Consider the following 15,739-nt stretch of genomic DNA (forward strand, 5'->3'; position numbering starts at 1 on the left):
TAAGGTTATGATGCCTATGGCTCTTTGGATGGGGCTTGTAAGGCTGGTAAATAGATGTCTTGTACACGTAAAAGCAAGTTTGTTATTTGCTAAGTTGTTTCTATCTCCTGTTGTTTTTTCATTTGGCCTGCTATATTAGATTACATTCTCCTTACTGATATAATCAGAAAGCAGAGGCGTATAATGGCAGAATGGTCCTTTATGTGCCAGAAGTCTGAAGAGTTTCAGAATCTAGTGGCTCATGAGGAGTGGAGTCCCATTGTTTCATCTTTTTATGTAGAATAATTGATGCTGACCCCAGTGTTTGAATATTCTGGTTTAATGGGGTCTGGATTGCTTAAGGAGTTGGTTAGAAACTTGCTTGGTGGCTGCTCCTTTCAGTGCAAGGCTCAAGGAGGCAAGGACATTAACCATGAAAATATGGTATTTAAAAGTATGGCCCAAGAACATGAACCAATCACTAGTAAGAGTTGCTTATATCACTTGTAATTTGAGTTAGGTTGATGAGATAAAATGAAAGTCATATTTGGAACTATAACTAATGTGCCCAGTAAAAGAAACCCTGAAAGAAGAAAAATCTACATGTCCTGCACCCCTTGGATCCAGTGGGTCATGCTAGGCTTTTGTGAGAAATTTCCTTTTTGCTTGGGTCTGGAGTGTCCTATTCAGGCTTAGACTTAGAGGCATTTGCTTCTCACTCATTTTTTCCTTGTGAACGTGGCAGATTTGGCAAGAAAGGAATAAGAATATTCTACCCGTAGAGGATGTTACTCAAATACGATAAGGAGTACTTAGAAAAACCAGAGAACAAGGCAGAAGTTCAAAGGACATGTTATTTAGCAATTTTTACACAAACTTATACGAGCCATCCAAAAGGACAAGTGGCCAACATGATACCAAGTGAGAATGGAGGATTACAGGACAGGAATCTACAACAACCAATAAAACAGGAAAGCATTCTTGCTTTCCTTTACTAAAGAATTCTAACTCTCTAAATCCTCGAAGTCTCTTAAATTCTTTTCCTTCAGAAAGGACACAGGAAAGCCGGAGTGTTTTCCTTTACTCAAAATTTCTGAGTCTATAAATCCTCGAAGTCTCTCAAATTCCTTTCCATCACATGTACCACGTTCCACATGACACATAAAGGAATCAACTTTAAATGCCATGCAACCTCCTACTTGGGCTAGTCAAACTACTAGAATCCAAAAGCCTTACATTGATGTTAGCCTCATCCCAATAACCCAAAAGCCTTATGTTGTGTTAGAATCTGATTATGACAAGGGGGAATTCTCCCTTAATCAATGGAGAATTGAGAATTATCGAAGAGAAGCGAAGAAATAGAGAGGGAAGAACTAAGAGAATATATATATATATGTATCTAGGGAGAGAGAGAGAGAGAGAGAGAGAGAGGCGGGAATGATTCAATTGTATTCATCGATGCCTCAATTAGCCGAGGGGTTCCGCTTGTATACTGATCCTGAAAGGATTGGCGCCCAAAATTCAGATGATACACCTTCTACACACTATTACATAATTGTCTCTTTTTCCCTTATTACAGTAGGGCCCCTGATTCAATCCATATTACCTCTTCCCGCCTAATGGCTTTCCCCCCTTTTACTCGGTTACATGACAATTTCCCCTTGCTTGAAACCTTGCTTGTCCCCAAGAAGGTTAGATTAAGCCTGTTGCCTTGGGAAATTGCTTGAGGAGATCATGTAAGCATTCCCATGTATTATTTTCCGGGTGTAGATTAGACCAGTGGACTAGCGCATGTGTGATTGGTGCTCCCTGTTTGTATATGACCCGTGTGCCCACAATGGCTATAGGCTCAGCTTCTTGTTGAACACCTTGGGATGTTGGGGGTAGAGTAGAGCTCGCTAGGTTGTTTTCGGTAGAGTGCTTGAGTTGGGATATATGAAACACTGGATGGATGTTGGATCCTTCTGGAAGTTGTAGTCTGTAGGCAACCTTCCCCACTTGAGCTGTCACTTCATAGGGACCATAGAATTTAGGGCTGAGCTTAGTAACTTGTGTTGGGGATAGAGTCTTCAATTAAGCTTGCCTTAACTTCAGATACACCTTGTCTCCCATTGAGAATGCCCTTTCACTTATCTTTTTGTCTGTAAATTGTTTCATCTGGTTTTGTGCATTGGCTAAATCCTTCTTTAAAGTAAGCATCATTTGTTGGCTTTGATGCAAGTAGGTATCCATGGTAGCCACATATGTTTTCCCATTGGTAATAATGGGGGCTTGTACCTATATAGGGCCTCAGATAGGGTCATCTTTAGGGCAGTGTAGTGGTTGGAATTGTACCACCATAGGGCCAAGGGGTAGCCATTTGTGCCACCCAATTGGATGCACAAAACACAAACACCTCAAATACATTTCCAAACATTGAGTCACTTGCTTTGTCTGCCCATTTGTCTTTGGATGATAGGCTGAGAACATTTGCAAGTGTGTTCCCAGGGACTTCATTAACTCCTTCCACAATAAACTCATAAAAATTTTGTCCCTATTTGAGACAATCGTGTGGGGCATCCCGTGTAATTTTCCCACTTGGTCTAAAAATACTCTAGCCACCTCTTAGGCCGTGAAGGGGTGGGTTAAGCTAAGAAAATGGGCATACTTTGTCAGTCTGTCAACCACCATTAGGATATAGTCCCTTCCCTCGGACTTAGGCAAGCCTTCCACAAAATCCATACTAATATGGGTCCACGCCTGTTCTAGTATGGGTAATGGTTGCAATATGCTAGGAGGGTGTATATTCTCATGCTTACATCTTTTGTAGACATCACATGCCATAACATACTCCTTAACTGTCTTCTTCAACTTAGGCCAATGGAAAAGCTGTTTAATCCTGCAATAGGTGTTTTGTACCCCAGGATGTCCCCCAATTGGAGAGTCGTGTAAGGCCTGCAATATCCTTTTCTTGATGGAGTCATTATCCCCGATCTCCAACCTCCCTTTATACCTGATCAAATCATTACCAAGTGTGTATACTTGTCTACTAGAGGGATCAAGAATTAATTGCTCCATAAGCTCCTTAGTCCATTCTCCCTTGTCATAATTGGATGATACCTCCAAGTACCAATCTTGGATTGAGAGAGGTGATGGTTGCAGGCGTCCCTTCCTAAGTAGCGGTTTCTGGGGTTCTAAGGCTTCTTTCAACCCTAAATTTCCCATTAAGGCTTTCATCTTAATCCTTTAAAGTCCAAAATCGTTGGTGTCCAAATTTTTCAATGTCGTACCGGGCAGCAGGGGCCGCGAAAGCCATAGTAGACAACTGTTCTATAGGTTTCTAAAGATTTTAGGGATTTCTTGATGTTTCTTGATTGAGTAACCTAAAGCTCTGATACTAGTTTGTTGAAACCGAGTACTAATATAACTCAAGAAGCACTCAATGATCTCATCGAAATCAATCACAATACAAGATTTAAAAACAGAAAATATAAATGACAGAATTGAGAAGGTAGAAATGCAAACTAGAAAGCAGTACACCAGATTTACCCGAGTTCATGCCATAAACATGGCACTACATCCAACAATCCAAGAAGCGAACAATCCACTAAGAACATAGAAAACAGTACAAGAATATCCCTCACTTGCCTCTCGAATACAATCCTTTAGACGAAGACTACAAGAACTATATTATCACAGCTCTCTTTTTCTCTTCTCACTGCACTCGAACACAAGGGATGGAATGAAAATTGATTGAAAATCCTATCTGACCTCCGCACCCTTCTATTTATAAACTAGAGAGGCGGAATTTCCTAAGGGAAATAACTAACTTACATAAAGTCTAAACTACCCTTATTAATTGCAATTAGTTACATTTAGATCCTGCAAACTAATTGCCATCGATCATCTCTATTCCTTCCTGATTTCTTCCAGAATTCCAGCACACTATTACTTTGGGCCATAGTTCTGAAAGGCGCGAGGCGCAAAAGGTCCTGGAGCCTGAGGTGCGAGGCGCACGAGGTGAGGCGCGCCTTTGCGAAGCGAGGCGCACCTTTTAGGAAAAAAACTCAAAATTCTCCTAATAATAGAAATAAACTATAAAGACTTAAAGCAAATTTCAGCAACCAGCTGCCAGCAAAATAAATTAGGCAAAAATGCAAGAAATAAACAAATAAAATACAAGTAAAGAACTTACAATATGAAATTATTAATATAGGAGAAGACGTGGGCAGCCTTAGGCCCTTAGCAGCTTCAACTTGAAGAGCTCAAGAGCAGATGAGAAGAGAGGCGAGGAAGAGAGGAGAAGACCGTGGGCAGACTCGACAGAGGAGAATAGAAGAAGAGGGCGCGGTTGGAGACTAGAGAGGAGGCAGGCGCTGCTGGAGAGTGGAGAGGAAAGGAAGAGGAAGATCAATGGGTCGCGGCTGGAGAGGAGAGGAAGCTGGAGAGGAGAGGAAGAGAGGAGGCAGGTGCGGCTGGGGCTAGAGAGGAAGAGGAAGATCGAGCAAGCAGCGAGCTGGAGAGGAGAGGAAGAGAGGAGGCAAGCGCGACTGGGGCTAGAGAGGAAGAGGAAGATCGGGCGAGCTGGAGAGGAAGAGAGGAGGGGGTCGCAGCTAGAGAGGAGAGGAAGAAGAAGATCGGGCGAGGGCGAGCTGGAGAGAAGAGGAAGAGAGGAGGAAGGCGCGGCTGGGGCTAGAGAGGAAGAGGAAGATCGGGCGAGCTGGAGAGAAGAGGAAGAGAGGAGGCAAGCGCGGCTGGGGCTAGAAAGGAAGAGGAAGATTGGGCGAGCGAGCAGCGAGCTGGAGAGGAGAGGCAAGTGCGACAGATGCTATAGTCGGGAGGAGTGAGGAGCGAGCAGCGAGTTGGAGAGGAGAGGTAAGCGCGGCTGGATGCAATCGGGAGGAGAGGCAAGCGCGATTGGGCTGCAAGATTTAGTAGAAGACCTCAGTTTCATGAGGCGCGCCTCACGCCCCAGCGCCTAGGCGCACAAGGCGAGGGCCTCGCCAAAACCGCCTCGCCTCGGCCTAGGCGAGGCGCCAAACTGGCGCCTCGCGCCTAGGTGCGCCTTTGATAACTATGCTTTGAGCAAAACAATAACAAATCTTCACCATTTTGCCTTGAGTAATCCTGAAACTTCAGCATTCTTGTTCTGCTCACTTCTTGAATACCCTGAAACAGATCAATCAAAACACATCAAACTGTAATAACATTAAGCAATGGAGTAACTTGGACATTGGGACGACTTTAGTGAAAATGTCTGCAACATTATCACTTCCAACAACTTTTATAAGCTCAATCTCCTTCTTCTCAAGGACTTTTCTTATAAAATGATATCTAATGTCAATATGTTTTGTTCTTTCATGGTGGCTTTGATTTTTAGTCAAATTTATGACACTTTGGCTATCACACTTCAACATAACCCTCACATCATATCCTAGGAGTTCACTAATCAATCCTTTCAACCACATAGATTCTTTAACAGCCTCAGGGAGACAGCTATATATTCAGATTCTGTGGTTGACAGCTATATATTCAGATTCTGTGGTTGATAATGCTACAACTGGTTGAAGATTAGATTTCCAACTAATTGTAGATTTCCACAATTGAAATACATAACCAGTTGTTGATATTCTCCTATCTAAATCTGATGCATAATCTGCATCAGAATATCCTATAATGTTCTGCTCTTTAAAGTCATTTGCTCCACCATAGATTAAAACCTTATTCATTGACCCCTTTAGATATCTAAATACCCATTTCACTGCTGTCCAGTGTTCCTTCCTTGGATTTGCCATGAATCTACTTATCACACTCATGGCATGGGCTAAATCCGGCCTAGAACACACCATTGCATACATAAGGCTGTTAATAGCATTAGAGTAGGGAATTCTCTTAATTTCTTTTAGGTTCTTTTCATCAGTTGGAGATTGGGCATGAGAGAGTTTAAAATGTTGTGCAAATGGTATATTTACTACTTTTGCATCCAACATATGAAATTTTCTCATGATTTTCTCTAAATAGGCTTCCTGGGATAGCTGAAGGATTTTGCTATGTCTATTCCTAATAGTTTCCATTCCTAAAATTTTCCTTGCCTCACCAAGTTCTTTCATCTCAAAGGCTGACCTAAGTTTCAGCTTTGAACTTTGTATTTCGGTTGATGAATGACTTGCTATAAGCATGTCATCTACATATAGCAAGAGGTAGATTGATATTTTATAGGAAACATGCCTAAGATGGACACAACAATCAAATGAGCTTCTTATAAACCCTTGACTTATCATAAAAGAGTCGAATTTCTTGTACCATTGCCTAGGGGACTGCTTTAGTCCATATAAGGACTTCTTTAACAAACAAACCTTGTCTTCTTTGCCCCTAATTTCAAACCCTCTAGGCTGATCCATTAGAATTTTTTCCTCTAACTCACCATGGAGGAATGCGGTGGTAACATCCATTTGCTCTAGGTAAAGGTCTAGATGGACTGTCATAGCTAGCATAATTCTTATGGAGGTGTGCCTTACAACTGGTGAAAACACTTCATTAAAATCTATCCCTGCTACTTGGGTAAAACCCCTAGCTACTAGCCTAGCTTTATACCTAGGTTTAAGGCTATCTCCAGCTCTTTCTTTTACCTTGAATAACCACCTACAACCTACTATTCTCTTTCCCAAAGGTCTATCCACTAACACCCATGTTTCATTTTTTCTTAAGGATTCCATCTCAGCTTCCATAGCTGCCTACCATTTCTGAGATTCCTTAGAACTTACAGCCTCTTCATAGGATTGTGGTTCTTCTCCAGTTGACTCCTCTGCACTTAACAGTGCATATGCTACCAAATCAGAAAGATCATATCTTACTGGAGGCCTACTGATTCTTCTCTGCCTATCTCTGCCTACATTATACCTGTCATTAATTAAATCACCTACTGTGCTTGATGAACCAGCACTGTCCATGTGTTGTTCTTCATCATAACTTGATGAATCCTTAATTTCTATAGACCTGTCAAGACTATTTTGGCTTGAGGATCCTTCACCAGTACTTGATTGGTCTTGGAAAGGTTCTAAGGGAGAATTGAATATAGTAACATCATCCTGTTGCTGCTGTTCAAAATTTACAGCTTTGGCCTTCCCTTCCCTATCCTCATTTTTCTTTTCTAGATTGATAAACGAATTTTCATCAAAGGTTACATCTTTACTTATCATGGTTCTAAGCATTTCTTTTTCTAAATTTCACAACTTATACCCCTTAACCCCTGATGGATAACCAATAAACACACACTTCTTAGCCCTAGGTTCTAATTTACCTTGTTTTATATGTGCATAAGCTATACACCCAAACACCCTAAGGTGATATAAGTTTGGCTTATGATTATACCACATTTCATAAAGTGTCTTAAAGTCTAAGACTAATGAGGGTGACCTGTTTATTAAATATGCTGTTGTAGCAACAGCCTCTCCCCAAAATGCTTTTGGAAGCCTAGCATGGAATATCATACATCTTACCCTCTCAAGGAGGGTCCTATTCATGCACTCGGCCATGCCATTTTGCTTGGGATTACCAAGGGCAATAAGGTGTCTGAAGATGCTACTCTCATTACATAATTGGGTGAATTCCTTATTACAGAATTCCAGGCCATTATCAGTTCTAATAATCTTTAATTTTACACCCTTTTGGTTTTCAGTCAAGGTTTTTCAGGTCTTAAATACATCAAAGGTATTATCTTTTGATTTTAAGACAACAATCCACACCATTCTAGAGTAGTCATCTATTATGGAAAGGAAATATCTAGCTCCACCATGAGTTAGAGCTTGACTAGGGCCCCATAAGTTCGAATGGACATATTCTAGTGGGCCTTTAGTGGTATGGAGTGCTTTCTTAGGGAATTTTACTTTCAAAGATTTTCCATAAATGCATGATTCACATGTATTTAAATTTGTCACCTTTCCGGAGCCTAGGATCCCTTGGCTAACTAATTCTTTAAGCCCTTGAATACTTAAATGCCATAGCTTTGAGTGCTCATAGGTCTTTTCTTCCCCTACAACTGCATCCCCACATACTGTGGAAGCTATCATAACAAAAATTCCATTTTTAAGGACTGCCTTCATATATACAAGTGATCCTCTAGCTATCTTGAAAATATCCCCACAACCGCTATAATTGTAGCCATTCTTAGCTAGCTCTCATAGGGAGATCATATTCCTTTTAAGTTTTGGGACATACCTTACAGATGACAAAGTCCTAACTGACCCATTAAACATCTTAAGCTTAATATTCCCAATCCCTTTTATACCACACTCTTGGTTATTTCCGAGTAAAACCTTCCCCCCACTCATGTCTTTATAATTCAAGAACCATTCTATGTGAGGTGACATATGGAAAGAACACCCGGAATCTAAGACCCATACCACTTCATTCGAATGTCTTGAGACCACAAGAACATCCGAACTATCATGGTCTAACTCACAAATTGAGTTTGAAAATTCTGATTTACCTTTATAAGAAAAATCCTGCTTTCTTTTAGGGCAGTTTTTCTTTGTATGTCCTTCCTCATGGCAATGAAAACATCTAAAAGTTTTCTTGCCATTTCTAGACTTCGATCTAGACTTTCCTTTAGCCTTGGAGTCTTTCTTTTCTGATCTATACCTAGTTGAAAGGGCATCACCAACAGTTTTCTTTGATTCTACTTTCTGTTGTAACTCTTTAGAATTAAGGGCACCTATAACATCCTCTAAAGATATGGTATCTCTTCCATGCTTTAGAATGTCTACTAAATGCTCATATGACTTAGGCAATGAATGCAACAAAATTAGGGCCTTATCCTCCTCTTCATATGATATACTTAAAGTTTTCCAAATTAAGACACAATTTGTTAAAATCATCAATATGATTCTAAAGCTTTTGCCCTTGCATTTTGAAAGTAAAAAACTTAACTTTCAAATATAACCCACTCGAAAGAGATTTAGTCATATATAGGCTTTCTAACTTAGACCACAAAGGCTCGGCAGTCTCCATTTTAGACACCTCTCTTAGAACTTTGCCTCCTAGACTCAAGATTAGAGTATTGAAAGTCTTTTCACAGATTTCTTGCCTTCTATTACTTGCTTCTAATCTTTGTTCATCAGTAGCGGTTTCTGGGAAGGGTTTTTGGGGTTCTAAGGCTTCTTTCAACCCTAAATTTCCCATCAAGGCTTTCATTTTAATCCTCCAAAGTCCAAAATCGTTGGTGCCATCAAATTTTTCAATGTCGTACTGGGCAGCAGGGGCTGCGAAAGCCATAGTAGACAACTGTTCTATAGGTTTCTAAAGATTTTATGGATTTCTTGATGTTTCTTGATTGAGTAACCTAAAGCTCTAATACCAGTTTGTTGAAACCGAGTACTAATATAACTCAAGAAGCACTCAATGATCTCACCGAAATCAATCACAATACAAGATTTAAAAACAAAAAATATAAATGACAGAATTGAAAAGATAGAAATGCAAACCAAAAAGCAGTACACCAGATTTACCCTAGTTCATGCCATAAACATGGCACTACATCCAGCAATCCAAGAAGCGAACAATCCACTAAGAATGTAGAAATCAGTGCAAGAATATCCCTCACTCGCCTCCTCTTGCTTTTCGAATACAATCCTCTAGACGAAGACTACAAGAACTGTATTATCACAACTCCCTTTTTCTCTTCTCACTGCACTCGAACACAAGGGATGTAATGAAAACTGATTGATGATCCTATCTGACCTCCGCACCCTTCTATTTATAAACTTGAGAGGCGGAACATCCTAAGGGAAATAACTAGCTTACATAAAGTCTAAACTACCCTTATTAATTACAATTTGTTACATTTAGATCCTGCAAACTAACTACCACCGATCATCTCTATTCCTTCCTGATTTCTTCTAGAATTCCAGCACACTATTACTTTGGACAAAACAATAATAGTTCTGTCAATGGCTTACTTATAATGCCATAATTCTTCACAAATCTTCTATAGTAACCTGTGAGACCCAGAAATCCCTTCTGGGCTCTCATGTTAGTAGGTTGAGCCCATGCAGTCATTGTTGCGATCTTTTGGGGATCTGTGCTCACTGAGTCACTCCTGCACCCGATATTATATGGCCTAGGTACTCCGCTTGGGTTTGTGCAAATGCACATTTGGATTTCTTGATGAACAACTTGTTGAGCCTAAGGACTTATAATGTGGTTCTTTAAGTGCTCTAAATGTTCGAAGAAAGTAGGAATATACACCAGGATGTCATCAAAGAATACTAGAATAAATTGGCGGAGGTATGGTTCAAATATTTGATTCATTAGGGCTTGGAAGGTTGCTGGGGTGTTGGTCAAACCGAGGACATTACCAAGAATTTGTAATGTCCTTGATGAGTTTTGAATGCTGTTTTGTGAATGTTTTTGGGATGCATGCGTATTTGATGGTATCCCAAACGTAGGTCATGTTTGGCGATTACTTTGGCTCCATGTAATTCATTCATCCAATAGATCTTCTATGATAGGTATAGGAAATTTGTTCTTGATGGTGAGGGAATTGAGTTGGTGGTAATCAACAGATTCAACACAAAAACACCAACTTCACCTCTCTTTTTGACGAGGAGTAAAGGAGAGGCATGAGGGCTTAGGCTTGGTCTGATGATAGACATTTGCAACATGTCCTTAATCATCTTTTCTATTTCGGCCTTTTGTTTTGGTGGGTATCTGTAAGAACATAGGTTAATAGGTTTTGTGTTTGGTTTGAGGTTGATGGTGTGATCTAGGGGTCTTTTTGGTGGCAGAGACTTAGGTTCCTCAAACAACTCCCCTTAGGTTCCTCAAACAACTTCCCAAACTCAACTAGGAGTGAATCAAGAGAGTCTAGTTGGTTTACCTCCCAAGTAGTGTTGGGGTAGAGCCCTTAGTGATCAACTTTAGTTCTCCTCCTTTGCCTGAATCTTCTTCTCCTGTTCCCGTGCATGTATAAAATAATTGGGTTACCTATAACCACTTGTTTTTGACAATTTTATGTAGTCTCTTTCTCATGATCAACTTACACATTCCTGTTTCTGCATTGCCTGTTATAGTCATCCTTCTATGCCCCTTTTCAAATGTGACTTCCATCTTGTTAAAATCAAAATAGATGGGGCTTACCTCTTTCATCCAATCCATTCCTAGGACAATGCTATATCCTCCCAATTTTAGTAGTCACAAGTCAGCTTCAAATTCTTCTCTTTGCATCTGCCAATAGAATTCCATGCAAGTTGATTTACATATCACCTTCTGCCCGTTAGCTATAATGATTGACAGGGGACGAGTTCCCATGAGGTTGCACTTCAGCTCCTTAGCAGTTACTTCGTCTAGGAAACTGTGGGTACTCCCACTATCGATTAGTATCATCAAACTACTGTCCCATGCCATTCCTTCCACCTTTATGATCTTGCTATTAGTTAGCCACCTTAACGCATGTAACAAGATCTCCATCTTCTCTTTTTTTTCTTCATCCCCTCAATTGTCTTCCTCTTCTCCTTCTTTTTCCTCCAACTCATTTCCCTCCAGTAATAGTAGCTGACGTTTACATTGGTGCCTCGAAGAGTATTTGTCTCTGCAATGGAAACAGAGGCCAACTTGCCTCCTCTGTTCCAACAATTCATTGGCCATCTGTTGTGTAGGTGCCGAGAGAGCCAACCCTTACACACACACACACACACCCCCGACCAATATGGCCACTACCTCTACTCCACCCCTTGTTCCCTTGTTGTATTGATCTAATCTGCAACTCTTTCCCTATCCATCTCTGCTTCTTCATAAGTGCCTCCACGGTTAGCTCCTGTAACTTTGCACACTCCGCAGCTTGCTTGATGGTTTTAGGTTGAAACATCGTGACTGTAGAACATAATTCCTCCTTCAAACTGCTAATAAATCTTGATACGAAATAGCCTTTTGTAAGTGTGGGATTCAAAAATCAACATTAGAGCTTTCAACTCCTTGAATTTTTGCTGATAGATCTAGACCGTTCCTTCCTGCCTCAATTTGTTAAATTCCTCTACAACATCCAACATTCCTCTTTCTCCAAAACGATCACCGAGATCCTCAATGAACTCTACCCATGAGCAATTCCCCTTCACCCCATTCCATCCTTGAAACCACGCATCTCCTACATGATTGAAATAGGCAATCGCCAATGTCACCTTCTGTTGTTCAGCCACATCGTAGAGGCTAAACATACGTTCACAATGCCTCACCCACCATCTTGGATTATGGCCGTCGAATAAGGGGATCTCCATCTTCAGCATTGGAAATCCGATTTAGTTAGAACCAATTGCATTCCCATGCCTCCTTCCTCCTTCATTCTCCGCTACTCCTTGAGGTTCCTCCTCAATTTCAGCAGATCCCTCAGATCGAGAATTCACTCCTTGACTAGGTAATATTGGATTAGATCTCTCCCTAGGAGGGAATTCAGGAAGGCGTCGTACTTGTGTTTGGCTGGTGAACATCATCATAAACTGTTGCATTTGATCTCGCAGGATTTGGCCTTGCTCCCTCATTTGATCTTGTAGCCTTGCATTCTGTCCCCTACTTTCTTCATGCTAACTATTCATCGCCCTTTCGATCCTCCTCTCTACCATCGAATCCACCGAATTCTTGAGTGTTCCCATTCGGATCTGCATGTCTGCTATTGTTGTCGGCACCTATTGAAGTTGTGTCTCCATATGCTTCATCCTCGTTTTGTCAGCCATGATTAAATCAGGAGAATCTTGTCTTGCATCCGGGACCTTGCTTTGATACCAAATTGTTAGAATCTAATTCTGACAAGGGGGAATTCTCCCTTAATCAATGGAGAATTGAGAATTATCGAAGAGAAGGGAAGAAATAGAGAGGGAAGAACTGAGTGAGAGAGAGAGAGAGAGAGAGGAGAGAGAGAGAAGGGGGGGGGGGGGGAATGATTCAATTGTATTCACCGATGCCTCAATTAGCCGAGGGGTTTGGCTTATATACTGATCTTGAAAGGATTGGCGCTCAAAATTCAAATCATACACCTTCCACACACTAGTACATAACTCTCTTTTTCTCTTATTACAATAGGGCCCCATGATTCAATCCATATTACTCCTTCCCGCCTAATGGCTTTCCTGCCTTTTACCCGATTACATGACATGTTGATGCTAACTTGATCCTGTGGATGCCAATATTGGCATCAACTTTCTACTACTTTAATTTGCCCCATTTTCTCTACATGCATAAGAATTCAGAGACCTTTCTCCTCTTTGTTCAAGGAATGAGCATTGTTGTTTTTTTCAATTAATTTTTGAACCAAGTCTGCTCCCCCCGCACGCATGCACACACACAAATGCTCAAATGACACTGCATGCTATCACACCCTCAAGTTGAGGGTTGGGCAATCTGGGAATTTAGATAGAATTCAAGAAGAAAGAATAGAAGTTGAGGAAGGAACAGATAGAACGAGAGAGAGAAAGAGCAAGAAAGAACAGAGAGAGAAATTTGAGAGAGGGAAAGAATTGAAGAGATTTTATTATTATTCTAAAAACTGATTCCAACTTCTTACAAAAAAACCTTCTCTTTTCTGTTGAGAGGTAATTGTCAACTGAAGCAGTTATACTTGTTTACAGCCACTCAACCACCTGCCTATAACTGCATACAACTATTCAACCTCCTGTTTGTTACAATTAGTTTTAAGCTTTTCCCCCCAAATGTCTAATCTACCCCTAGGGTCGTAACATATCCCCCCCTTAAGAAAATTCTTGTCCCCAAGAATTTATATCGATGGGCTACGGTTCAACCAATCCCTGCTTTCAATACTTGCTGCCTCCTTCTCTCCTTCTTTCTCCTTTGCTTTTTCCCTTTGAGTAGTTGAAGTGTAGCAGCGTTCGTAGCCTTTGAATGTTTCTCCTTCGTCTTAGCCCTTTCTTCAAACTCAATAGCTTGTATAAAATGCAGCTGTGACTCCTAAGCCCCCTTCTGTAATAGTTTCTGCAACTCCTCCCCGATGATCACCTTGCACTCACCGGTTTCTTCATGGAAAACAACATTTTCTTCTTTTTCTTCTTCTTCTTTATCTAGTCTTTCCATGTTCAGTAGCAGTCTTTTGTATTAGTGGCCTGGACAAAAGTTGTCTCCACATTTATAGCACGATCCTAGTTGCCTCTGCTATGGCATAGGATTTTTGACTGTATTAAGGTTAGAGTTAACCTCGGGATTTCCTTCCAATTGTTGACTAGTGGGAGGATTATTACTTGGTGGCATTCTGTGCTTTTTGAAGATTACTTCTAGAGTAAGCTCCTGTAACTTTACCTTCTCAGCCGCCTGTTTCACCGTTGTAGGCATTATCATCTTAACCATAGGTCTCAATTCATCTTTTAATCCACTAATGAAACTGGACACAAAGTATGGTTTAGTTAGGCTTAGTTGAGAGGTCCATAACGATGCTCTCGATTCCTCAAACTGCATTTGGTATTCTATCACCAAACCCTCTTGCCTTAGCTTGTTAAATTCTTCAACTACATCTATCATACTCTTTTCTCCAAATCGGTCACATAATTCCCCTTGAAAATTCAACCCAACTAGACTCACTACCCTTGGCTTGTGTCCAACCTTGATACCATGAGTCAACCATATCGTTGAGATAGGCTGCTACTGCCAAGGTAACCTTTTGCTCTTCGTTAATACGATAGAGTTGAAAAATCTTTCACAACGGCTGATCCACCACTGTGGTTTCACGCCCTCAAACACTGGAATTTCCAGTCGAGGCTTAGGCGTATGAACAGTAGTTTGGGAAGGAGTTCCTTTTACCTGATTGCCTTGCTCCAAAGCAGGCTGATCTTCCTAGCCCTTCATTAGGTCTAGGAAGAATGCCATCTCAGGTCAAGATTTGGTCAGAACTCATTCTTGGGGGAAAATCAGGTGGTAGACAGAATTGGGGTAGTGCGTCTAGCATGTTGAACATGCTGTTGATCTTCTGACCATACTGTTCCATTGTCTCCTTGTTCTTCTCCAGTTCTTGCACACTTTCCTTGATAGCCGCAATATCCTCCTGACTCTGGATCATAGCTTCTTGGGTCTGGGACATGCCAAATTCCAACGCCTCCATCTTTGATTCCAATTGCTTCATTCGGGTCCCTTTAGCCATTTTTTGATTGAATCGGAAACCTTCCTTCCTTGCTTGGAGCTGCTACCATCCGTCGATTGTCGCCCTTGCTTTCGAGTCGCACCTTAAGACCACTAGAGATCGCCTGCTCTGATACCAAATTGTCACACCCTCAAGTTGAGGCTTGAGCAATTTTGTGTACCTAGGGTTTAACCTAGAATTGGATTGGAAATTGGAAGAATGAAGGGGGAAATTTAGAAGAAGAATAGGGAGAATCAGATGTACAGAAAGTGAGGAAGAGAAAGATCGAGAGAAAGAGAGAGAATTTGGAGGTGGAAAATTAGAATTTCATTTATCAATCAAAACATAATGCCCCCATCCTCAGCTGTGGCTTATATATAGCCTACAACCTCCAACATGCACCCATGTGCAATACAACAAAGAACCTAACTATTTATTAGCTAAGGACAAAGCCCTATAACAGAAAATATGAGAAGGAAATTACAATTATTGTATAATGCATGAAAACTCCTACTATTTACTAATCTATCCTTGGGGTCATAACAATTCCTCAATCCTTGAGAGAGTTCTTGTCTCCAAGAACTTGCAGCAATTGGGCCACTACTCTTATCCAATACCAGCTTTCTCTATCTGTTTTATTCTTCTTTCTTTCTCCTTCTAGGCTTCTTCTTC

The 15,739-nt window shown here is 40.9% G+C and overlaps 1 protein-coding gene across 2 annotated transcripts in view; it reads left to right on the top strand.

Moving 5' to 3' along the window:
- Positions 1-15,739, top strand: part of LOC127806224 (DNA-directed RNA polymerase III subunit 1) — an 88,767-nt gene that overhangs the window by 863 nt on the left and 72,165 nt on the right. The window lies entirely within an intron of this gene.

The sequence above is a fragment of the Diospyros lotus genome, chromosome 1, assembly GCF_014633365.1.
Source record: "Diospyros lotus cultivar Yz01 chromosome 1, ASM1463336v1, whole genome shotgun sequence".
Lineage (NCBI taxonomy): Eukaryota > Viridiplantae > Streptophyta > Magnoliopsida > Ericales > Ebenaceae > Diospyros > Diospyros lotus.